The sequence below is a fragment of the Orcinus orca genome, chromosome 17 (assembly GCF_937001465.1).
Source record: "Orcinus orca chromosome 17, mOrcOrc1.1, whole genome shotgun sequence".
NCBI lineage: Eukaryota > Metazoa > Chordata > Mammalia > Artiodactyla > Delphinidae > Orcinus > Orcinus orca.
The window spans coordinates 39,864,523-39,888,472 of record NC_064575.1 but is presented as its reverse complement, the minus strand read 5'-3'; the positions used below and the strand labels follow the sequence as shown (position 1 = coordinate 39,888,472).

The window sequence follows — 23,950 nt, the reverse complement described above, 5'->3', positions numbered from 1 at the left end:
GATTTCTAGTAATCTTTGCTTGGAAAGCTGTGACACTGCAGAAAAATGGAACTATTCACAAAGCCTTGTTTCGCACCATCACTTCATCTTGACAAGGTGACTCAAACTTTCATTTCTGAGGTTCTGAGCTCTTGTCAATTAGACAGCTCTTAGGCCAAGTCTTCAGAGTATGTTTGGACACTATTACCATGGGTCCAGGGAGTATCAAGGGGTGTTCAAGTATGTCACCTGTGTTCCATATGGTTTCCTCCTTGACTGCATATTGTAAAAACAGCCCTAATCCCTCTTACTGATCAAGATTGATTACTCCTACCATTATGGTGACTTTTCTGTACACCTACTGATCGTCCCAATTTTCCTGGAACTACTGGGGACATGGTGCCATATAAAGCATGTGCTCTGATTTAGTGCAAACACTACATCTGGAAGGACAGCATTCTGTCCATTCAGAGTTTGCCTCCAAGGTGGTGATTTATCCATGTCTTTAGAAAGCCATTCTAAAGCCAGAAATTGTGTTTCCAAGTCAATGGGTCATGACTTAGCCAGTCTTAAACTCCAGACTCCTTGATCAACACCATTAAAATCCAATTCCAGGGTTGCTTCCTTGACTCCTTCTTGTACTCACTAGCTATTTTTGCAATTTCTCCAATATGTAATCTCTTTTCTCTTTTATCAGACCTTGTACATCCTTAGCCAAGTTATGCTGAGATTTAAACTAGTCCTCAGCTTGTGGGCCAGCAAAAGTGGTATTGGAAGCTACTGAAAGGTCACAAGTCCCTTATGGTAGACAAGCTTTTGCAACGTCTTCCAAAAGGAGAAGTGCTAGCTTTGGATGAAAAAATGTGGGACATCTCTTTAAACTCATAGTGTTCAGGAGTCTGCAGAGTCATATTCTCAGACATTCCTCCAGAAGTTCCATCCCTACTTTCAGGTTCAAAGGTGTTAAGATCTGCCTTGTCAGGGTATTCAAATATCTCTTGATCTCCACTCTGACAGATCTTTGGTATACTGCTCAGCCTTTACTGTTGGAGGTAAGGGCTGTTTTGTAAGTTACTAAAGAGGTCTCTAACTGCTTGCTAATTGCCCTTTGTTTCTCATTATCCCTCCACAAAGAGTCAATACAGATTAGCAGTAACAAACAACTCTGCTCTATTTATAGTCATAGTTCCCACCATATCTTACAAACGCCAGAATCACTTATAACTTCAAGGATATTTCCCTCCACAAGTTTATTTCCCTGCATCTTAAACAGGGAAATATTTAGTTAGTGGGTAATCATCTTGTGTTTGGAACTGTCTATGCCCCAAAACTAGTCAGAATGATGTACTTTTCACCAGCACAGTAGATAGTGAATCAATCTCAAATCCTCACTTTACCACCAGTTTTCTTGAACTATTCTATTTTCCATTTACATTAGTGTGGGTTCTCCAAGATGCTGAAGTCAATATGGGATTAGAGATGAAAGTGGGATGGAGGGGCAGCAGAAGAAAGGGGAAAGAATCTTCAGCTTATGATATAAATATCAATCTCGTGTAAGAAAATGGTGATTGGAATGAAGGTTATTGTAGGACATGTCGCAGATTACAGTACAATTTGAAGAATGCTGGGGTTGGGTAGCTGAGTGCTCTCAAGACAAAGTTGTGTCTTGGAAGAGCCCTGCTTTTCACTGAAATGGGTCCACCTTAGGACTTCCTCTGTGCTCGGTCATTGGCTAGGAACAGGACATAGAATATATGGTCTCAGTGTTAGTGCAGTGGTGAATCCACAGGGGCAGCAACTAGTATCATTGGACAGTTATGTTCCTCAGAGCATGAGATCTGACTGGTCTATTTTCATAAACACCTCTACATGTAAGTCTAAGTAAATTGTATTCAGGTAGGTTCCTGTTACCAAAACCAAAGAAGGAAATTCAAAAGGTGCCAAGTAGACCCTAATATTGATTTATACAGGAGAACTCCATGGGAAATCAACTTACCTCTTGCACTGAGAAGAATCAACACCATCTCTTGGTGAGACTTCTGGGATCACACTTAAAAAAGAGAGAGAAAGAGAAGAATTTCACTTGACACATATTGGGTTCAAGGTACTGGTGGGAATCTGAAAAATATTGAAAATGTCCAAAAGAGTTGGGAAAGTAGAATGCAAGCTGGATAGACAATTTAGGAAAAGTAATTTCAATTTTTATCCTCTAGGTGCTTTAGTGGAATGCATAGTAGATATAAAGACACAGAAGAATGATGTAAATATAGTGTGTGTGTGTGTGTGTGTGTGTGTGTGTGTGTTTAAGGCATGATTTAGCATCACTAATTTAATCTCATGAATGCCAATAAATTAAAAGTTGAGATGCAGAAAGTGGCTTGAGAATACAAAAATAACACTATAGTTTATTTTTTAGTTCCATGAATTGCTTATATGTGGAATCCTAAAATAAACTGTGTTTTCAAGATGCCCTCAGGCTACATCCCTCAATGAACATATTTTCAAAGAGAATAGATACAGAAGTATCACTTTTAAATTCTGATCTTGACAAAACATTGTGAGTAAACATAGGTAAAACATACCCAGTATTTCTGTTTTAAGACAGCAAATTCTCTTTATAAGACATGGACACACATATATGCAGATATAGATTTATCTAGATCTCTCTCTATATATATAAGAAATTATTAAATAAAATTATACATTTGAAATAAGAGCATTAATTCATGAAAATCATGCCAAATACATGAATACAAAGCTTTTCAAAACTTTTTCAGTCTTAGAGCAAATGTAAACTTCAAAAGTTTCAGGTATATAAATGAAAACAGCCAAGCTAAAAGGAAAAAAAAAGAAGCCGGTTAAAAGTATCTTCTCAAACATTCTAGGGTGCCCCAGGATGAACCATTTAGAAAGCCAAGATCAGAGCAGATCTCTGAATGTAGATCAAGTTTTATCAAAGCCAACTACTTGGTCTGCAAGTGGAACAAAAGACATAGTTTAACAAATGCAGAAATAATGAGGGTTTCAGATTTCTAACCGAGGCTCCAAAAGATATACTCCAGTCTAAAATATCAAAGCATGGGAGGTCACAACTGAAACTACTATTGCCACATAGAATTTCTGCATACCATAGGCAGAATTTATAAAAGCAAAAATTTCAGTCACTTCCTCTTTGTATTTCTCGAATGAGAAGAAAATATATGCTAGATCTAGCCTACAAGAAATTTGCAAATTTCAGTATTTATGTTGGTTGACCAAAGAAATCTGTTGATTCTATGGAAAATTAAAGTCATTACTCTCCCACAGATTCTCAAGATGCTAAATTTCAAAATATTGGCACCAGTCACCAAAAGACCATATTTCAAGGTTGCAAATTTGAAGTTGTGTCTTGGGTGATGGTAATACGTTACAATGAAATATAAAAATGCATATAAATAATAAGGATAACTTAATTAATTATGCAAAACTTTTTTTTGAGATCTCAAAATAACTTCAATCACTTTCTTGTCCATCTCGTTCCAAGCATATGAAATAGAATCAGATCTATATCATCATGAATTCATGTGCTTGATCTTCTATTTGTTATCTAGGTGAGTTAATTCATATAAATCTCAATTTCCACATATTAACATTGAGAATACTATTATTACTCACCTTGTAGTTAAGATGCAATAATAAAACTAAACAACAGTGGCTTATTGGATGCCTTAAAAATGTAGTCAGTACTATATTGTTATTAATACCTTCACATTAAGTATGTAACAATTTGAATGTTCAAATAATTATATAATTACTTCTTTATTAAATAAATATGCATTTTCAATGTATTTCCATTATGTTGTCTTTTGATTGCTGAATTTTTCTTTTTTAACAATTAAAGCAATAGTTGCCCAGATTGGTTCCAGATGGTGGAGTAGAAGGACATGCACTCACTCCCTCTTGCAAGAGCACCAAAATCACAACTAAATGCTGAACAGTCATCAACAGGAAGACACTGGAACTCACCAAAAAAGACACCCCACATCCAAAGACAAAGGAGAAGCTGCAGTGAGACGGTAGGATGGGCACAATGACAATAAAATCAAATCCCATAACTGCTGGGTGAGTGACTCACAAACTGGAGAACAATTATACCACAGAAGTCAACCCACTGGAATGAGGGTTCTGAGCCCCATGTGAGGCTTCCCAAACTGGGGGTCTGGCAATGGGAGGAGGAGTTCCCAAAATATCAGACTTTGAAGTCTAGAGGGATTTGATTGCAGACTTCAACAGGACTGAGAGAAACAGTGGCTCCACTCTTGGAGGGCACACACAAAGTAGTGTGTGCATCAGGACCCAGGGGGAAGGAGTAGTGACCCTATAGGAGACTGAACCAGACCTACTTGCTAGTGTTGGAGGGTTTCCTGCAGAGGCAGGGGTGGCTGTGGCTCACCACGGGGACAAGGACACTGGCAGCAGAAGTTCTGGGAAGTACTCCTTGGCATGAGCCCTCCCGGAGTCCACCATTAGCCCAACCAAAGAGCGTGTAGCCTCCAGCACTAGGTCACCTGAAGCCAGAAACCCAACAGGGAGGGAACTCAGCCCGATCCAACAGCAGACAAGCAGATTAAAGTTTTACTGAGCCCTGCCCATCAGAGAACAACCAGCTATACCCACCACCAGTCTCTCACAACAGGAAGCTTCCACAAGCCTCTTAGATAGCCTTATCCACCAGAGGGCAGACACCAGAAGCAAGAAGAACTACAATCTTTCAGCCTGTGGAACGAAAACCACACTCACAGAAAGACAGACAAAATGAAAAGGCAGAGAACTAAGTACCAGATGAAGGAACAAAATGAAACCCGAGAAAAACAACTAAATGAAGTGGAGCTAGGCAACTTCCAGAAAAAGATTTCAGAATAACGATAGTGAAGATGATCCAGGACCTCAAAAAGAATGGAGGCAAAGATCAAGAAGATGCAAGAATTGTTGAAAAAAGACCTAGAAGAATTAAAGTACAAACACCTAGAATAATTAAAGAACAAAAAAACAGATGGACAATACAATAACTGAAATGAAAAATACACTAGAAGGAATCAATAGCAGAATAACTGAGTCAGAGGCATGGATAAGTGACCTGGAACACAGAATGGTGGAATTCACAGCAATGGAACAGAATAAAGAAAAAACAATGAAAAGAAATTAAGACAGCCTAAGAGACCACTGGGACAACATTAAACGTACCAACATTCTCATTATAGGGGTCCCAGAAGGAGAAGAGAGAGAAAGGACCCGAGAAAATATTTGAAGAGATTATAGTCAAAAAATACCCTAACATGGGAAAGGAAATAACTATCCAAATACAGGAAGTGAAGAGAGTCCCAGGCAGGATAAACCCAAGGAGAAACATGCTGAGACACACAGTAATCAAACTGACAAAAATTAAAGACAAAGGAAAGTTATTAAAAGTAACAAGAGAAAAACAACAAATAACATACAAGGGAACTTCCATAAGGTTAACAGCTGATTTCTCAGCAGAGACTCTAGAATCTAGAAGGGAATGGCATGATATATTTAAAGTGATGAAAGGGAAGAACCTACAACCAAGATTACTCTACCAGCAAGGATCTCATTCAGATTCGATGGAGAAATCAAAAACTTTACACACAAGCAAAAGCTAAGAAAATTCAGCACCACCAAACCAGCCCTACAACAAATGCTAAAGGAACTTCTCTAAGTGGGAAACACACAGAAAAAAAGGACCTACAAAAGCAAACCAAAAACAATTAAGAAAATTGTAATAGGAACATACGTATCAATAATTACCTTAAATGTGAATGGATTAAATGCTCCAACCAAAAGACACAGTCTCGCTGAATGGATACAAAAACAAGACCCATATATATGCTGTCTACAAGAGACCCATTTAAGACCTAAGGACACATACAGACTGAAAGTGAGGGGATGGAAAAAGATATTTCATGCAAATGGAAACCAAAAGAAACCTGGAGTAGCAATACTCATATCAGACAAAACAGACTTTAAAATAAAGAATGTTACAAGAGATAAGGAAGGACACTATGTAATGATCAAGGGATCAATCCAAGAAGAAGATATTACAATTATAAATATATATGCACCTAACATAGAAGCAGGTCAATACATAAGGCAAATGCTAACAGCCATAAAAGAGGAAATCGACAGTAACACAATAATAGTGGGTGACTTTAACACTTCACTTACAGGAATGGACAGATCTTCCAGACAGAAAATTAATAAAGAAACACAAGCTTTAAATGACACAATAGATCAGAAAGATTTAATTGATATTTATAGGACATTCCATCCCAAAACAGCAGATTAAATTCTTCTCAAGTGTACATGGAACATTCTCCGGGATAGATTACATCTTGGGTCACAAATCAAGCCTCAGTAAATTTAAGAAAATTGCAATCATATCAAGCATCTTTTCTGATCAAAACACTATGAGATTAGAAATAAATAACAGGGGAAAAAAGTAAAAAAACACAAACACTTGGAGGCTAAACAATATGTTACTAAATAACCAAGAAATAACTGAAAAAATCAAAGAGGAAATCAAAAAATACCTAGAGACAAATCACAACAAAAACATGATGATCTAAAACCTAGAGGATGCAGCAAAAACAGTTCTAAGAGGGAAGTTTGTAGCAATACAATCCTACCTCAAGGAACAAGAAAAATCTCAAATAAAAAACCTAAACTTACATCAAAAGGAACTGAAGAAATAAATGCAATAGAAACAGAGAAAACAATAGCAAAGATAATAAAACAAAAAGCTGGTTCTTTGAGAGGACAAACAAAATTGATAAACCTTTAGCCAGATGCATCAAGAAAAAGAGGGAGAGGACCCAAATCAATGAAATTAGAAATGAAAAAGGAAAAGTTACAATGGACACTGCAGAAATACAAAACATCATAAGAGACTACTACAAGCAATTTTATGCCAAGGACAACCTGGAAGAAATAGACAAATTCTTAGAAAGGTATAACCTTCCAAGACTGAACCAGGAAGAAATAGAAAACATGAACAGACCAAACACAAGTGCTGAAATTGAAAATGTGACTACAAATCTTCCAACAAACCAAAGTCCACGACCAGATGGCTTCACAGGTGAATTCTACCCAACATTTAGAGAAGAGCTAACACCTATATTTCTCAAACTCTTCCAAAAACTTGCAGAGGAAGAAGCACTCCCAAACTCATTCTACGAGGCCACCATCAACCTGATACCAAAACCAGACAAACATACTACAGAAAAAGAAAATTACAGACCAATATCACTGATGAACATAGATGCAAAAATCTTCAACAATATACTAGCAAACAGAATCAAACAACACATTAAAAGGATCATACACCATGATCAAGTGGGAGTGGGATTTATCCAAGGGATACAAGAATTATTCAAAATATGCAAATCAACCAATGTGATATACCATGTTAACAAGTTGAAGAATAAAAACCATATGATCATCTCAATAGATGCAGAAAAAGCTTTTGACAAAATTCAACACCAATTTATGATGAAAAACTCTCTGGAAAGTGGGCATAGAGGGAACCTACCTCAACATAATAAAGGCCATATATAACAAACCCACAGCAAACATCATTCTCAACGGTGAAAAACTGAAAACATTTCCTCTAAGATCAGGAACAAGACAAGGATGACCACTCTTGCCACTATTATTCAACATAGTTTTGGAAGTCCTAGCCAGAGCCATCAGAGAAGAAAAACAAATAAAAGGAATACAAATTTGGCAAGAAGTAAAAGTGTCACTGTTTGCAGGTGACATGATACTATACATAGATAATCCTAAAGATGCCACCAGAAAACTAATAGAGCTAATCAATGAATTTGGTAAAGTAGCAGGATACAAAATTAATGCACAGAAATCTCTTGTATTCCTGCACACTAACAATGAAAGAACAAAAAGAGAAATTAAGGAGCAATTCCATTCACTATTGCAACAAAAAGAATAAAATACCTAGGAATAAACCTACCTAAGAAGGTAAAAGACCTGTGCTCAGAAAACTATAAGACACTGATGAAAGAAATCAACGATGACACAAACAGATGGAGAGATATACCATGTTCTCAGATTGGAAGAATCAATATTGTGAAAATGACTATATTACCCAAAGCAATCTACAGATTCAATGCAATCCCTATCAAATTACCAACGGCAGTTTTCAAAGAACTAGAACAATAAATCTTAAAATTTGTATGGAGACACAAAAGACCCCGAATAGCCAAAGCAATCTTGAGGGAAAAAACGGAGCTGGAGGAATCAGGCTGGCTGACTTCAGACTATACTACAAAGCTAGAGTAATCAAGACAGTATGGTACTGGCACAAAAACATAAATATAGATCAGTGGAACAGGATAGAAAGCCAAGAGATAACCCCACGCACGTGTGGTCAACTAATCTATGACAAAGGAGGCAAGGATATACAATGGAGAAAAGACAGTCTCTTCAATAAGTGGTGCTGGGATAACTGAACAGCAGCTACATGTAAAAGGATGAAATTAGAACACTCCCTAACACCGTACACAAAAATAAACTGAAAATGGTTAAAAGACCTAAATGTAAGACTGGATACTATAAAACTCTTAGAAGAAAACATAGGCAGAGCACTCTTTGACATAAATCACAGCAAGATCTTTTTTGTCCTACCTCGTAGAGTAATGGAAATTAAAACAAAAAATAAACAAATGGGACCTAATGAAACTTAAAAGCTTTTGCACAGTAAAGGAAACTGTAAAGAAGACAAAAAGACAACCCACAGAATGGGAGAAATATCTGCAAATGAATCAATGGACAAAGGATTATTCTCCAAAATATATAAACAACTCATGCAGCTCAATATTAAAAAAAAGAAACAATCCAATCCCAAAATGGGCAGAAGACCTAAATAGACATTTCTGCAAAGAAGACATACTGATGGCCAAGAGGCACATGAAAAGCTGCTCAACATCATTAATTATTAGAGAAATGCAGATCAAGACTACAATGAGCAATCACCGCACACCAGTCAGAATGGCCATCATAAAAAAATCTACAAACAATAAATGCTGGAGAGCGTGTGGAGAAAAGGGAACCCTTGTACACTGTTAATGGGAACGTAAGTTGATACAGCCACTATGGAAAACAGTATGGAGGTTCCTTAAAAAACTAAAAATAGATCTATCATATGACCCAGCAATCCCACTACTGGGTGTTTACCTAGAGAAAACTATAATTCAAAAAGACACATGCACCCCAATGTTCCTGGCAGCACGGTTTACAATAGCCAGGTCATGGAAGCAATGTAAATGCCCATCAACAGATGAATGGATAAAGAAGATGTGGTACAATGGAATATTACTAGTCATAAAAAGCAATGAAATTGGGTCATTTGTAGGGATGTGGATGGACCTAGAGACTGTCAGACAGGGTGAAGTAAGCCAGAAAGAGAAAAACAAATATTGAATATTAACACATATATGTGGAATCTAGAAAATAGTACAGATGAACCAGTTTGCAAGGCAGAAGTAGAGCCATATATGTAGAGAATAAAATGTAAGGACACCAAGGAGGGTGGGTGGGATGAACTGGGAGACTGGGATTGACATATATACACTAATATGTATAAAATAGATAAATAATTAAAAGCTGCTGTATAAAAAAATAAAATTCAAAAATTCAAATTAAAAAAAGATGAAGAAATCCTTTAAAATAAATAAATAAAGCAATAGTTGCCCAATATTAATGTGAGTAAGAGCTTGTAAAAACATGGATTTTGCATCTGTGAACCTGCATTTTAATGAAGCACCACAGATAATTTTATATAGGTTCATTTTGGACAATACTGACATAATGATTTCTAGGAATAATTTACATGTAGTGCTATAAGTGGTGTTCAATTTCAAATGAAAAGCTTTTTGGATTTTGCAATAAAATAAATCTGTTAAGGAAAGAATGTTTGTATCCCCCCCGAATTCATATGTTGAAGCACTAACCTCCAACACGATGGTATTAAATGGTAGGGTCTTTGGAAGGTAATTAGCTCTATATGAAGTCATAAGGATGGAGCCCCCATGATAGGATTAATGCTCTTCTAGAAATTGGACAGGCACAGAGCTTCCACAGTGTGAGGACACACTGTGAGAATTTGGTTATCTGTAAGCCAGGAAGATGGTCATCACCAGAACCCAACCATACTGGCACCATGATCTCAGACTTTCAGCCTCAAGAAGTGTGAGAAATTAAATTCATGTTTTTTAAGTCTCCTAGGATGTAGTATTTTGTTATGACAACAAACTGAATAATACAAACCCAAATCATCCCAAGCATTTATTTGACTTAAAACATGCCCTCACAATGAGATATTACTTCACACTTGTCCCAACAGCTAATCATCAAAAAGTCTACAAACAACAAATGTTGGTGAGGATGTGGAGAAAAGGGAACCCTCTTACACTGTTGGTGGGAATGTAAACTGGTGCAGCCACTATGGAAAACAGTATGGAGGTCCACAAAAAACTAAAAATGGAAGTACCATATGATCCAGCAATTCAACTGCTGGATATATATCTGAAGAAAAAAAAAATACTAATTCAAAAAGATACATACATCCCAAAGTTCATGACAGCATTATTTACAATAGTTAAGATATGAAAGCAAAATAAGTGTCCATCAACTGATGAGTGGATAAAGAAGATGTGGTGTATGTATAAAATGGAATACTACTCAGTCATGAAAACAGAATGTAATTCTGCCATTTGCAACAATGTTAATGGACCTAGAGGGTATTATGCTTAGTAAAATAAATCAGACAGAGAGAGACAAATACTGTATGTTGACACTTATATGTGGACTCTAAAAAATAAAACAAATGAATATGTATAAAAGAAAATAGAAACGTATTCACAGATATAGATAAACTAGTAGATACCAGTGGGGAGAAGGAAGGAGGGAGGGGAAAGATAAAGGTATGGATTTAAGAGCTACAAACTACTACATATAAAGTAAATGTGCATCAAGGATATATTGTACAGCACAGGAAAATATAGCTATTATTTTGTAATAACTTTAAATGGAGTATAATCTATAAAATATTGAATCTCTATGTTGTACACCTGAAATTAATGTAATCATCTATACTTAAATAAAAAATAATAAAAAAGGATGTGACAATATATAAAACATGAAATACTTATGACAGAATAATATAAAATGTATACTCACCATATTAATTTGGTTTATCTGTCTCCATATCTTTACTGCATGTTTTTTTTTCATTTTTTTTTTGCGTTACGCGGGCCTCTCACTTCTGTGGTCTCTCCCATTGTGGAGCATAGGCTCTGGACGCACAGGCCCAGCGGCCACAGCTCACGGGCCTAGCCGCTGCACGGCATGTGGGATCTTCCTGGACCGTGGCAGTAACCCATGTCCCCTGCATCGGCAGGCAGACTCTCAACCACTGCGCCACCAGGGAAGCCCTACCCTAAGATTTTATCACAAATTGCTAATGAAAATAAAGCTGTTAGTGGAGTTTCAACATGCATAGGTAAATGAGAACACAGAACTCCCCTTTCGCATGCCCCATTCTCCTCCTTCTAACTCGCTATGTGAACTCACTTTGTGCCAAGACCAAGAAGCTGTGCCCCAATAAGAACCAAGCTGATTTCCTCACACTGACTGGGGCTATTGCTCACTTAGAAGACTTGATGCTTAATTTTGATAAGCAACTAGAAGACCATGGAGACAACGTATAAAAATGATTTGTCTTGGGAGAAAATACTAAAGAGGGTTAATGTGCTGTTCCACATGTCTAACCTCCTGGGATTAAACCACAGACACCAAGATCACCAAGTGTACTTGGCAACAATGCGCTAAAAATGAAAAAAAAGAAGCATCATACTGTTATTGTATTCATTTTCCCCCAAGGCACTCTCTGAGAAACACCACACCCTCTAAGGGAATTGAGAACAGCTTCCTTGTGGGGTAGGTTATATAATATATATGCATCTTTTTCCAAGCAGTTAAACCATATCCAGCTATCAGCACACCTTACTTAAGATGATTGTAATGTATGAGATTAAATGTTCCTACCTGATTGGAAACCTTCTTGTCCTCAATTCATTGGCTATACTGGAGTTTTTTTCTTGGGTCAGACCTTCAGACTTCTACCAGAAATCATTCCTTTGGGGAAACCAGGCCTTCCCAGAAACTCAGGAAACTGAAATGGTGACAAGCAAGAGAGAAGGAAATTATTTGGACACATAGACCTCAATTGTTTGGTTTTAAGTAAATGTCCAAGCAAACATCTTCTAAATGGTATAATAACTTTAGGGAAATTCACGGTTTATAAGTTTGTGTGCTCATAAACTGAACATATTATGATAAGAGTACAGGTTGCATTTTGTGTCTTCAACTCAAGCAAAGACTTCAAAAAAGGCCCAGTTATCCTTTGTTCATTAAGACACAAAGAGAGGGCAAAAAGGGCAAGTTTCTAAGTCTTTTTCTTTACAATTTACTTCCTTTCTTCAGTCTTCATCAAGATCTTCAGGAAATTAACTTTACTAAAGTTAATTATTCATAAAATAAACATAGGAACCTGCAGAAGACTATTTCACAGAGACCTGTAATGTACAATATCCATTGCATACATGCACCATGAGCTTGTCTTTTCTAGCACTGGCATACACAAAACTCTGTGTGTGTGTGTGTGTGTGTGTGTGTGTGTGCGCGTGCGCGCACATGTGTGTCTTTTTTTGTGATGGAGCCATAGGGAGAAAATAAATCTATTGGCTGCAATTCAGTGATGTAGAAAGATTTAAGGGTAAAGGAAAAGGCTACATCAAGTGAAACAATAAAGTCATGAGGTTGTGGTTCCATAATAATAACAATAGCAGTCTTCTGTAACCAAGGGAGCAGGCTCCTCAAATTATAGTCACACCTGTTAGACCATCTGCCCATAAATTACACACTATCATTAATGGAAAGCAAATGGCACTGTCTCTCCTTCCCTTTATCCATTGGCCATCCTCATATAAACTCTTTTTCTCTTCAAAGTCATGCTCTTTCCTATCTGTTTAAAAATATTAGGATTTAGGAGGAGTGATACGTAATGTGCCGTGCCTTGGTACTTGTACCAGTGACGGCTCTGTAAGGAGCACTGGGTCGTTAGGAGGCTATCAATTGAATTCCCCTAGAAGCAGAACCTGAGGAAATAATTTGAATGCAAACTGTTCATCTGGGAGGTGCTTCCAGAAAACTCAGAAGTGGAGTGGGAACTGAATATGGAGGCATGGAAGGAAGCCAACAGAGGTGCATTACTGAATAAATTACTCCTGCAGGGAACTGCTGCCAGTACTTCAGGGGAGTTCTGTGAAACTCTACAGAACATGTCTCAGAGTTATCCCAAGAATCGGTGAGAAACTTGAAGTACTTATCTTCCAGTCCCCTCTGTCCTTGGTTGAAAGCTACACCCAGATACATTAACTCCTGCACACTTCTGGCCTGCCCTAAGGTGGATAATTGCAGGTGGCAGCATGATCCTATCAGCATATACTGGAATGATGAGTGCTGGGGAGATATGAGTGGAGCATTGAAACCATCTAATACAGTCAGGGCAGGAGATATTAATTATTGGCTTGAAAGTCCAAATGGATAACCTTAAATTCCTGGGTTTATGGTTTTACTTTGAGGTATTTAAGCATGATGTATGAGTAAAAATTTCCTCTATTAAATCAAGTTTAAGATCCTAAGTCCCTAATCTTCTGGAAAACTGTGGGTATCTTGTAACGGATTTTTGAAAAGTAACATGATTAAGAGTTCAAATTGACCATTCATTCATTCAAACATTCATTCATTCAACAAACATTTATTGAACACCTGAAGTATGTTATGGGTTAAACTAGGCACCAGTGTTACTGTTACTAAAATCATTATCGTGCCACCTAGAATTCAATGTATTGTGACACTCACATAAGAAAATCCATAGTTACTGTAAAAATTATTACAGAGTGCTATAGGAAGACACGGTAAGACCTTAATTCATGCTGTGGACAGTAGTATATGGGCGATATCAGTAGGGCTTCCTGTAGAAGGCAATTGAAATGGATATGTAATATGAATGAAGGGTGAATTTTTGAGGAAAAGAGAAGATAAATTCATGGTTGCCAGAAAATGAATGGTTAAGGATCAGTGCAGAAAGGAGTTCCATTCATAATCAGTATAAGAAATGCTCACTGGGGCTTACCTGGTGGCCCAGTGGTTGAGAGTAAACCTGCCGATGCAGGGGACACGGGTTCGTGCCCTGGTCCGGGAAGATCCCACATGCCGCGGAGCAGCTAGGCCCCGTGAGCCATGGCTGCTGAGCCTGCGCGTCCGGAGCCTGTGCTCCGCAACGGGAGAGGCCACAACAGTGAGAGGCCCGCGTACCACAAAAAAAAAAAGAAAAAAAAAAGGAAATGCTCACTGGATTGTAAGAAAAGAAGACAATGGAGAGGGTGGTAGAAGCCAGATCATGCATGGTCCATGTATGTATAGTGAGTGCTATGGTCTAGTCTTTGTGTTCCCCTCCAAATTCATACGTTGAAATCTTAATTTCCGTAGCTGATAGTATTAGTAGGTGGGGCCTTTTGGAAATGATTTTGGTATTAGTGCTCTTATTAAAGAGACCCCACAGAGCTCCCTAAGCTCTTCTGCCATGTGAGGATACAATGAGAAGTCTGTGATTCAGAAGAGGGCCCTCATCTGACCATACTGGCACCCTATTCTTGAACTTGCAACCTCCGGAACCGTGAGAAAAAAAATTCCTGTTGTTTATGAGCCACCCAACCTGCAGGATAATCTTACAGCAGCCCAAAAGGACAAAGAGAGTTTGGATGGGAGATTTTACTCCAAGAAAGATGGGAATCCATTGAAGGATTTTACCTGGTAACTTAGAAGAGAGAAAAGTTTCATAACACAATCAGGTATTTTTATAAGAAAAATTTGTTTCTTTTTCAGAAAGATCACTCTGGAAATACAGTGACTCGATTTTTGGAGAAGTGTGATGGCAGGCCCGGATATAGAAAGATGAGTTAGTAGTCCATTAATATAAGTCAAACAAGAAAGTGGATATAAAAAGTGTGAATTTGTGGCTGAGAGTTCTTTTCTTTTAGTACTTGAAAAATGTTATGTCAATGCTTCTGACTCCATAGTTTTAGACAAGAAATATGCTGTCATTGGAATTGGTTTCTCAATAAGTGATGCATTGTTTCTGCCTGTGCACTTTCGAGATTTTTTTTGTCTCTACTTTTCAGAAGTTTAATTATGACGCGTCTTGACAAGGATACCTTTGTGTTATTCCTCTTTGGGTTTGCTCAGATTCTTGAATTTGTGCTTATGTCTTCTAAAATATTGGGAACTTTTTAGTCATTATTTCTTTGAATACTTTGTCAGTCCTACTTGCTCTCTTCTTTCATTCTGGAACTTTGATGATATGAATGTTAGTGCTTTTGTTACTGTTTACAGGTTCTTGAGATCCTGTTTTTTCTCCCATCTCTACCTCTCAGTCTATTTTTCTCTGTACATTTGGGACATTTTATTGATCTCTTCTAAGTTCATGATTCTATGCTTTGTAATCTCCACTCTACTCTTGAGCAAAGTTTTTTGATTGTTGTATTTTTCAGTTCTACTGTTCTCATTTGTTTTTATTCTTATAACTTCTAGTTCTTTGTTTACATTTTCTATTTTTCCCATTTCTGTCAAGGAACACATAATTGCTAATTGAAGCATTTATGTGACAGCTTATTTAAAATCCTTGTCTGATAATTTCAATAGATGTTTTATCTCAGTGCTGGTGTAGGTTTATTGTCTTTTCTCATTTATTCTGTGACTTCCTGGTTCTTGGTGCCATGAGTATATTTCAATTGTATTCTAAACATTGTGAGTTATTATATGACTCTGTATCCCATTTAATTTATTATTACTTTTTAGAAGGAAGTCATCTTACTGGAGGTGTAGTATGAGGACTGAGGGGTTACACACAGATTTCCATTGGGCCCTACTGTCAATACCCCAGCAAAAGTGGGCACTTACATTGCCTCACTGAAGACAGATCAAGTAGAAGTTCAGCTATCCTATTGGCCCTTCTGACACCTTCCCCCCAAAAGTGGGAACATTAATATCATTGTGTTGCCTTTTAGTAGGAGTGGAAGTTCATCTCCCCAGCACATTTCTTGACACCAGGGGAGGGGAGAAGTGAAGTGTTTGCTGTCCTTCCTCCCACTTCATTCCTTCTTGTTGATGCCGGATGTGGGTAGAGGGTCAGCTACCTGCTGGCCCCACTGACACCAGGGTAAGAGGAAGAGAACTGCCAACTAGCCCTGCTTGTGCCATCTCATTCTGTCTTACTGCCTCAGGACGGTTATGGGGATTCAGCACCCCATTGGGTCTCACTGACACCATGTGTTGGGGGTTAGTGGGGTGCCTACTCCCTCCAACCTGTAACATCCTATTCTTATTGATGTCGGGGAGAGACAGAGGCTAAGTCCCACCATTGGACCCCACGACTGTGTGAGGGCAGCCCAGTGTTAACTAGCCTGTCAGGCACCACCTTTGAAAGTCTCTTTGCTAAGGCAAAGGGGTGGAGGCTCAGCTCACCATTGCACCACACTGAAACAGCCCTGGTGGCGAATCAGAGCGCTGCCTCTTCTGGAGGGCAGGAGTGGGGTAGTGTGGAAGATCAAATCCTAGCTTGGCCCAACTGAAACCACAGGACATAGGGGACGGGTGCAATATTCCACTGGCACTTGGCTCGAGTAGTGTGTATATTATTGCCCAAATGGTTTTCTGTCTTTGGCAACCCCTTTCCTCATACCTTGGCTAGGGGGAACGGGGGTTTTGTGTTTTCTTTTTTGAAGCTTTCTTGTCTGTTGTTCTGTTGGTGGTTATTGATTGGGGGTTCCTGTAATACCCTCTCCAGGATGTATGGGAAGCAACAGGAAACACAGGGGACTCATCACCATGTTATTCCTCAAGTCCCAAAGTCCCTAGTTAAGTCTGCCTTCTCATTTCCACCTTTCAGTGTCTTCCTATGTTTGTTTGTTGTTATGTTCAGGGTTTTAGTTTTAAGTGGAAGAACCTGGGAGAAATGGGCTACTTCATCTTCTTGGAAGCAGAGGTCTGGAGGCCTACTGATGTTACAAAGCACTGCTGACTGTAAATTAAAATTTGATGATATACACCTTGCCCTTTAAGAATTATTCTGCTAGATGATGTGGCTTCCCAAAGTAGCTACAATTTGATTTTCATACTTCTAAAAGTCAAGTGTTTTGCTGGAGTTGAAAGTTAAAGATAAGCAAGAGATGAGGCTAAGATGATCTATGTGGTAACAGATTAAAGTTGGAAACATCAATATACATTCATGTTTAGCTTAATATTGCTTCATATTACCTTAATACACATGGTTATGTAGAGAGATACTTATAGATATGTGCATATACATGGGTAATGTACACACATACTATCTCTTTGCTCTGTCAGCTGAGAAGACCTAGAAGCAATGACATCCGGGCAGCAATTAGCACACCCCACACCCAGATCCTGCTGTCTAATACTGTTCTCCACTGAAAAGACCTAGTTATCCTTGAAGAAATAGCTGATTCTAGGACTGGGGCAGTAAATATACAAGATTTATATACAAGACCATCTTATAGTGTCAGAAAATTAGGAAGTTCCAAAAAAATATATAGGATGGGGATACCTCAGAGTGGCACACGAGCCACTGAACTGAAAAGAGTTCACAAGGGTCAGGACTAGAGCAATTTGAGGAACAAAGTAACTAATGTAGAATTAGATTATAACCCAAAGTATGAAATAAAAATCCATGAGTTCTTCTGATATAAATAAATAATTGGATACATAAATAAATGCGGGAGAATAGATAAATCTCCAGCGCAAAAGAATTCCAAATAGTTTATGTAGTACTCCATCTTAAGCATAACTCTCTATTCCTTAGTTGTGGGCTGAGCATATTGACTTCCTTCCAAAAAGTACAATATGGAGAAGGGAAAACAGTCATTTTACAATGGAGAAACCTGAAAAACACTACCTCAGCCTGGTGATCAAGGTCGACCTCAGCATTCATAATGCATATTGATACTTTGTACACTTGATGTGATCTGACAAAATAACCCTTCTACTCTTGTGGTTTTCCTCCCCAAAACACATAATCCCAATATTATCATGAAAAAGGCATCAAACAAATTCTAGTAGTGGGCATCCTACACAAACCTAACTATTCAAAATTGCCAAGGTCATGCAAGGAAAATCTGAGAAGCTATCAAACCCAAGAGGAGCCTAAGAAAACATGGCAACTAAATGCAATATGATGTTTTGGATGAAATCCTGGAATAGAAAAAGGACATTAGGTGAAAACTAAGGAACTGGACTAATGTATGGACTATAGTAAACAATAATGTATCAATATTTGTTCATTGATTGTAACAATGTAACATACTAATATAAGTTGATCATCATAGAGGGAAATGGGTATAGGGTATATAGAAACACTTTATACTATCTTCTCAATTTTTCTGTAAAATTAAAACACTTCTAAAAAATAAAGTCTACAAAAATGTTGTATTTTCTTGTTTTATGATTATGTGCCTGTATTTCCTAATAAATATGTAAATTTGCTTTGCCTTCCTTGATACTGATATTAAAGAAAATACTAAGTAACTCTGAAAGAATTTGTAACTCCAATTTAACAAGCAATAATTCTTGGTATTAACTTTTTAGGAGAACCCACTGAATAAATCAAAGCAAATTGTCTTTAAAGGCTGAATTTCTTTTCAGTGTTTAATCTTTTATATGATTAATGCATACCACAAGCATGGTTCTGTTTCAAAGGGCAGAAAACATTGATTGTAGACAATGTCTAAAATACAGTGAAATATTAATGTATGATGCTATAACAACTTTAATGTATTTTATGTTTTCAAAATGATGAATTGTTATTTCAGTCAATAAAGTATTCACTTTTATACATTTCCTACCCACCTTTTCCCAGAACACCCACAAGGAAATGATACTATCATCTGATATTAGGTTCATCAATTTAAATTGGAGTTTTTGGTAGCTGTGGTTGCCAATGGTACTGGAACGTGTGATATTTTTACAAATCCTCTCCATGGCAAAATCTGATCTTCACAAGGTAAATCACAGTAGATGCCTAAAGCCAAATGACATATAGCTTTGTAGCTAGATTACCATGCACTTTACTTAGAGGCACAAGAGAATGTAGAAAAGGCCATTTCTCCTTCTGTCTTTTTCTGCTCAAAGGTCACTCACCATCTTACTTTTTTTCAGCCATCTCAGAAGTTTTCCATAAATTTAGACTATATAATGTCACTTAATGTGAATGTAGCTCAACATTCTGTTTTAGTACAGCTAATCTCACATTATTTTATTGGTCCTAAATATGTAAATCATCAGCAAATTTTTGTAGTTAACTTTTTTTTTTTATGTGGACCACTTTTTAAAGTCTTTATTGAATTTGTTACAATACTGCTTCTGTTTTATGTTTTGGTTTTTTGGCTGTGAGGCATGTGGGACCATAGCTCCCCGACTGGGGATTGAACCCACACCTCCTGCATTGGAAGGCGAAGTCTTAACCACTGGACCGCCAGGGAAGTCCCTGTACTTAACTTTTAAAAATAATTAAAATAAGCTATTCAACACATTTTTCCTTAAAAAAAAAAAAAATTCTTCTTAGGCTGGCCCTGGGCACATACATGACTTTCACATTTTTTCCATGGACTATTTTCTTATCTGTTCTACTGTGTCACATTTGTTCTACCTTCTCAAAAAGAAGCATTTAAAAATTCATCTACGTGCTCATGCATCGATACATTTATTAAATAAATCTATTGAACACCTACATACGGCACAGAAGAAAAGGCAGAAAACTAATCTGGGTTGCACAGAAAGTAATGAACTCAGTTAAACTTTTTTGTGAAAACAGGTGTTACTCAATCTACTGGAAATTACATTTCATTATGGGGACTCACAGACTCAAGGAAAACCAAGACCTAAATAATAATAAAGTAATAAAAGCACTAGCCATTTACTTAGTGCCTGCTTGTACCTGACTCTGAAACTCTAAAATCATTACGGATGTTTTGAGGATTGTCTGATATAATTGTAATCTCTATTTTACAGATGAAAATAACAAGGTTCAGAGACATTAGGTTACTTGCCTAAAGTGAGGTGGCCCAGACACTACAGAATTGGAAATTGAACCTTAGACTTCATGATGCCAAAGTCTGTGCTTTTAATCACAATGTGTGTGTGTGTGTGTGTGTGTGTGTGTGTGTGAGAGAGAGAGAGAGAGAGAGAGAGAGAGAGAGAGAGAAAGAGAGAGAATGTGTTTAATAGAGAACTTCTGAGAAATGGCAAGAAAACTGCCAGGTATCCATAAAACAATAATTTAGGAGCTTCTTACTATACAAATAATTGTTAATCATATGGCTGAACTAAGGATCTCTCTCACTTTTGAACTAAGAAATCAAAAGCTTCCAGAAGTTGAGTCTAAATTTTACACTTACATAAGATACTTCATACAGAATGCTAAAGTATAATAACAAAAGAACTCTGAAAATACTGGAAGCATTCATATTAGTATGATTTCATAATGTGGATAATAGAGGATTTAAGAAATTGGCAGATACAACTGCAGACTCATTTGTTATCATTCCTGTGAAGGGCAAGATAAATGAATAAAATGAGAAAAATGAAAAAAGAATGGCTAGCAATTTTAGGTAGTTTGCTTAATCTCCATACTAGGAAAGACTAAGCAAAAAAAAAAAAAATCTCGAAATTTTATTTTGAAAGCACCTACAAGTGTATATGGTCTTTTTATACCAAATAACTTGGAATTATGAACTGTCAAATAAGTCTAATCTTCTCTGATGATAAAATTGCTGAGTTTATTTGAAACTATGAAATGAAAAATGAGGTAATAATCAGAAATTCTTAAGAAAAGGAGTAGACAAAACAAAATTATAAGAGTTATGTTAAAAAATATTTTGAAACAAACATTACATCCCCATTACTGGTACAGAGCTTTTAAAACCTTATTTTGGTTTTAAGTTTTAATAAATATTGATATGTTTACATAATTACTGTCATAAGGAAGACACAATTTTAGGTCAGCTTTCTTCATCCTTTCTTTATTAAGCATTATTCTATTTTGCTCCATCATCTTGTAATTATAATATAGTAACTGTGTAATTTTCTACTAAGTGGATATAATTTCCTAAACTGTTTTCCTACTGTTAACAATTAAAGGTGTTTCCAATTTTTTGTTATTACAAATGACATGACAATGAGCATTTTTATATAATAATTTTCTGGATTATAAATTATTTATCGGCATAAGCTTCCAGAATTAGAATTAATGTGTAAAAAGCTATTAACATTTTTATCTTGCTAGACATTGCCAAATTACTTGTCAAAAGATGGAACCAAATTATATTGCAAAAATCTTTGCCAACAGAAGACATTATATATATAATTTTTGATTTTGCTAAATTAATAAGTTGGAAACTTATGTTCCATTTCTTTGAGTTCTTTGATAACAGAGTGCTGCTGGAGGCTGGGAGGGCAGCCATGTCCATGAAGGCTCCCCAGAGTTGGAGCGGGGAAGTGGAAAAAGGTAAAAAAAATACTAATTGTATTTCCTCGATTGTTATCTCTCACTCTTTCCTGCCTCTGTGTAACTTATACCCAGGTAGCTGGAGAAAAATCATGTGGCAGGGCAAATTGGTATTCCAATAAATTAATAATCACCAACTTCAAATGGATTTTCAAGACTGGAAATATTGCTCTGACTTACAGTAAGTTCTTTCTAATTCTCCTTAAGGACTATTTTCTTAGAAGCTTTACCTACCCTCCTCAAATTTTCCTCCATCCTCTCTACTTCCTTCACTCTGAGCTGGTGAGGTGCTTCATAACTCATTAAGAACACAGAAGTCAGTAAATAGTCCACTGCCAAATCCGTTAATTCATTAGCATTTGCATTGATCTTTGTATTCCCTTTCACTACAGGAGTTAAAGTTAAAAGGCCACGTGCACTACAGATAGCATTTCATTTTCTCTCATCTTCTCAAGTACTTCACAGCACTGCATTTTCTACAACCCATCTACTCCTTATGAATGATTCTTGCCAAAATTCAACCTCATTCTAGACTAGTAACTCCAACTTAAAATGTTAAAAACTATACGTGTAACATGAAAGCCTCCCTCCTCCCCTAATCCCTGCATATCTTCTTTAGCCAATTCATGTCTGAACTTTTCAAAATTGTTATCTTCATATATTGTTTCCATTTCCTCACGTCCCATTTACTCTCTAATTTACCTCCACCTGACTTCTCTCACCATAATCTCTCTGCCCACTGTCCTGAAATTTTACTTATGAAGGTCACCAGCGATCTCCATGTCAGCATAGCCAATGAATAGTTTTTGTCCTATTTCTAGGCTCTTTCCTTCTTTAAAAAAGAAAAAGAAAAACAAAAACCCTTTTTTTTCTTCTATGCTTTTACACTCGCATCAACTTCTGTCCTGGTATATTTTACTGGCTTTCTGTGTTTAATCTGATTTCTAACATTCTATGAGTTTCCTTTATCTTCAGTGGAATAAACCACTATATGAAGGATTATTCTCAACAGTTAGTTCTCATAATAACAGTACTAGTAGCAGCAGTCAATACTTCTATAATGCTTATCATGTGCCAGACACTATTCTAAGACACTGTTTAAATACATATATATAGACACACACACACACACACACACACACACACGCACACACACACATACATATATAGTTTTCCTCCTCATAGGTGTATGAAATAAGCCTATTATTATACCATGTTACAAATGAGAAAACTGAGGCAATGAGAGGCCAAGGTCACATGATCAGTACTTGGTGAAGCCCCGCCTGAGTTAATGCTGGAACTTTAGAGTAGACAAGTTAAATAATGTCTCACAGATTGGCCTTAAAACTGAGCAACATTTAGTTAATGACTTGTGAAGTATCAGAAAAAAAATGGAACATTTTAAATTGAATGGGAACTACTAAGTTATATATCAGTAACTAAGAATGGCTCTTATTAAATGAAATTATTTTTCATTATTCTTTTGAAAGAAGAATATTCTTGTGTTAGTGTTTTACAGTTTTTTTCATTCACATATTTATTCATTTATTAGATACAGACTTCCTACACACCTTCTATGTGCCAGTGTCTGCTGCAAGCCTTGGAAGTTTCAGTGGTGAGCAAAAAATTACAAAGTCCTTGCTCTTAAGCAAATGTCCACTGGTGGAGGAAAACAGAGTAAACATGTACATAAATTTTGTACAGTGACAGAAATACGACTGGACAATGGGATGGAGAGGCACTGAGGAGGCAGGTCTCTTTGGTCAAGATACTAGTGGTGGCATTTGAACCGAGACCTTAATGAACAGAGGGAAATTGGTCTGGGTAGAAGGATTAGCCAATCTAAAGCTGGGAGAGCAAGAAATAGAGATTGTTGCATCCGAGGGACTGAAAAAGACAACTGTGCCTCGAACCCCATGAAGGTCAGGGAAAGATGTAGCAAGTGACCAGAGCACATGGCCCCTGTGAGCCTGGCTAAGTAGTTGAAAACTTAATCTCTTTACAATAGATAGCCTTTAGAGGTTAGAAGCAGTGCAATAATAGCATCGGATTTGTGCTTTTTAAAAGACTACTTTGACTGTTGAGTGTCCTACAAAAGCAAAATACTTGTGTCTCTGTGAAGTGCAGATAGTAAATTTTCAAAAGCCCAATGAGCTCATAAGCAGTTGGTTTACTAACTGTAATCATTTATCTTAACTAGACTTCATTAATATAAGCTTGGTGACCTTGAGGTACTGGGACATATTAGATTAGGGC

The 23,950-nt window shown here is 37.0% G+C and overlaps 1 long non-coding RNA gene across 2 annotated transcripts in view; it reads right to left on the bottom strand.

Moving 5' to 3' along the window:
- LOC117196885 (uncharacterized) overlaps window positions 1–23,950 on the bottom strand; it is a 60,398-nt gene that overhangs the window by 28,851 nt on the left and 7,597 nt on the right. For both annotated transcript variants that reach the window (XR_007472586.1, XR_007472587.1), the window contains exons 2-3: window positions 12,097–12,223; window positions 1,976–2,029 (exon numbers count right to left, since the gene is read on the bottom strand). This is a non-coding gene — a long non-coding RNA (uncharacterized LOC117196885). The remainder of the gene's footprint in view (window positions 1–1,975; window positions 2,030–12,096; window positions 12,224–23,950) is intronic.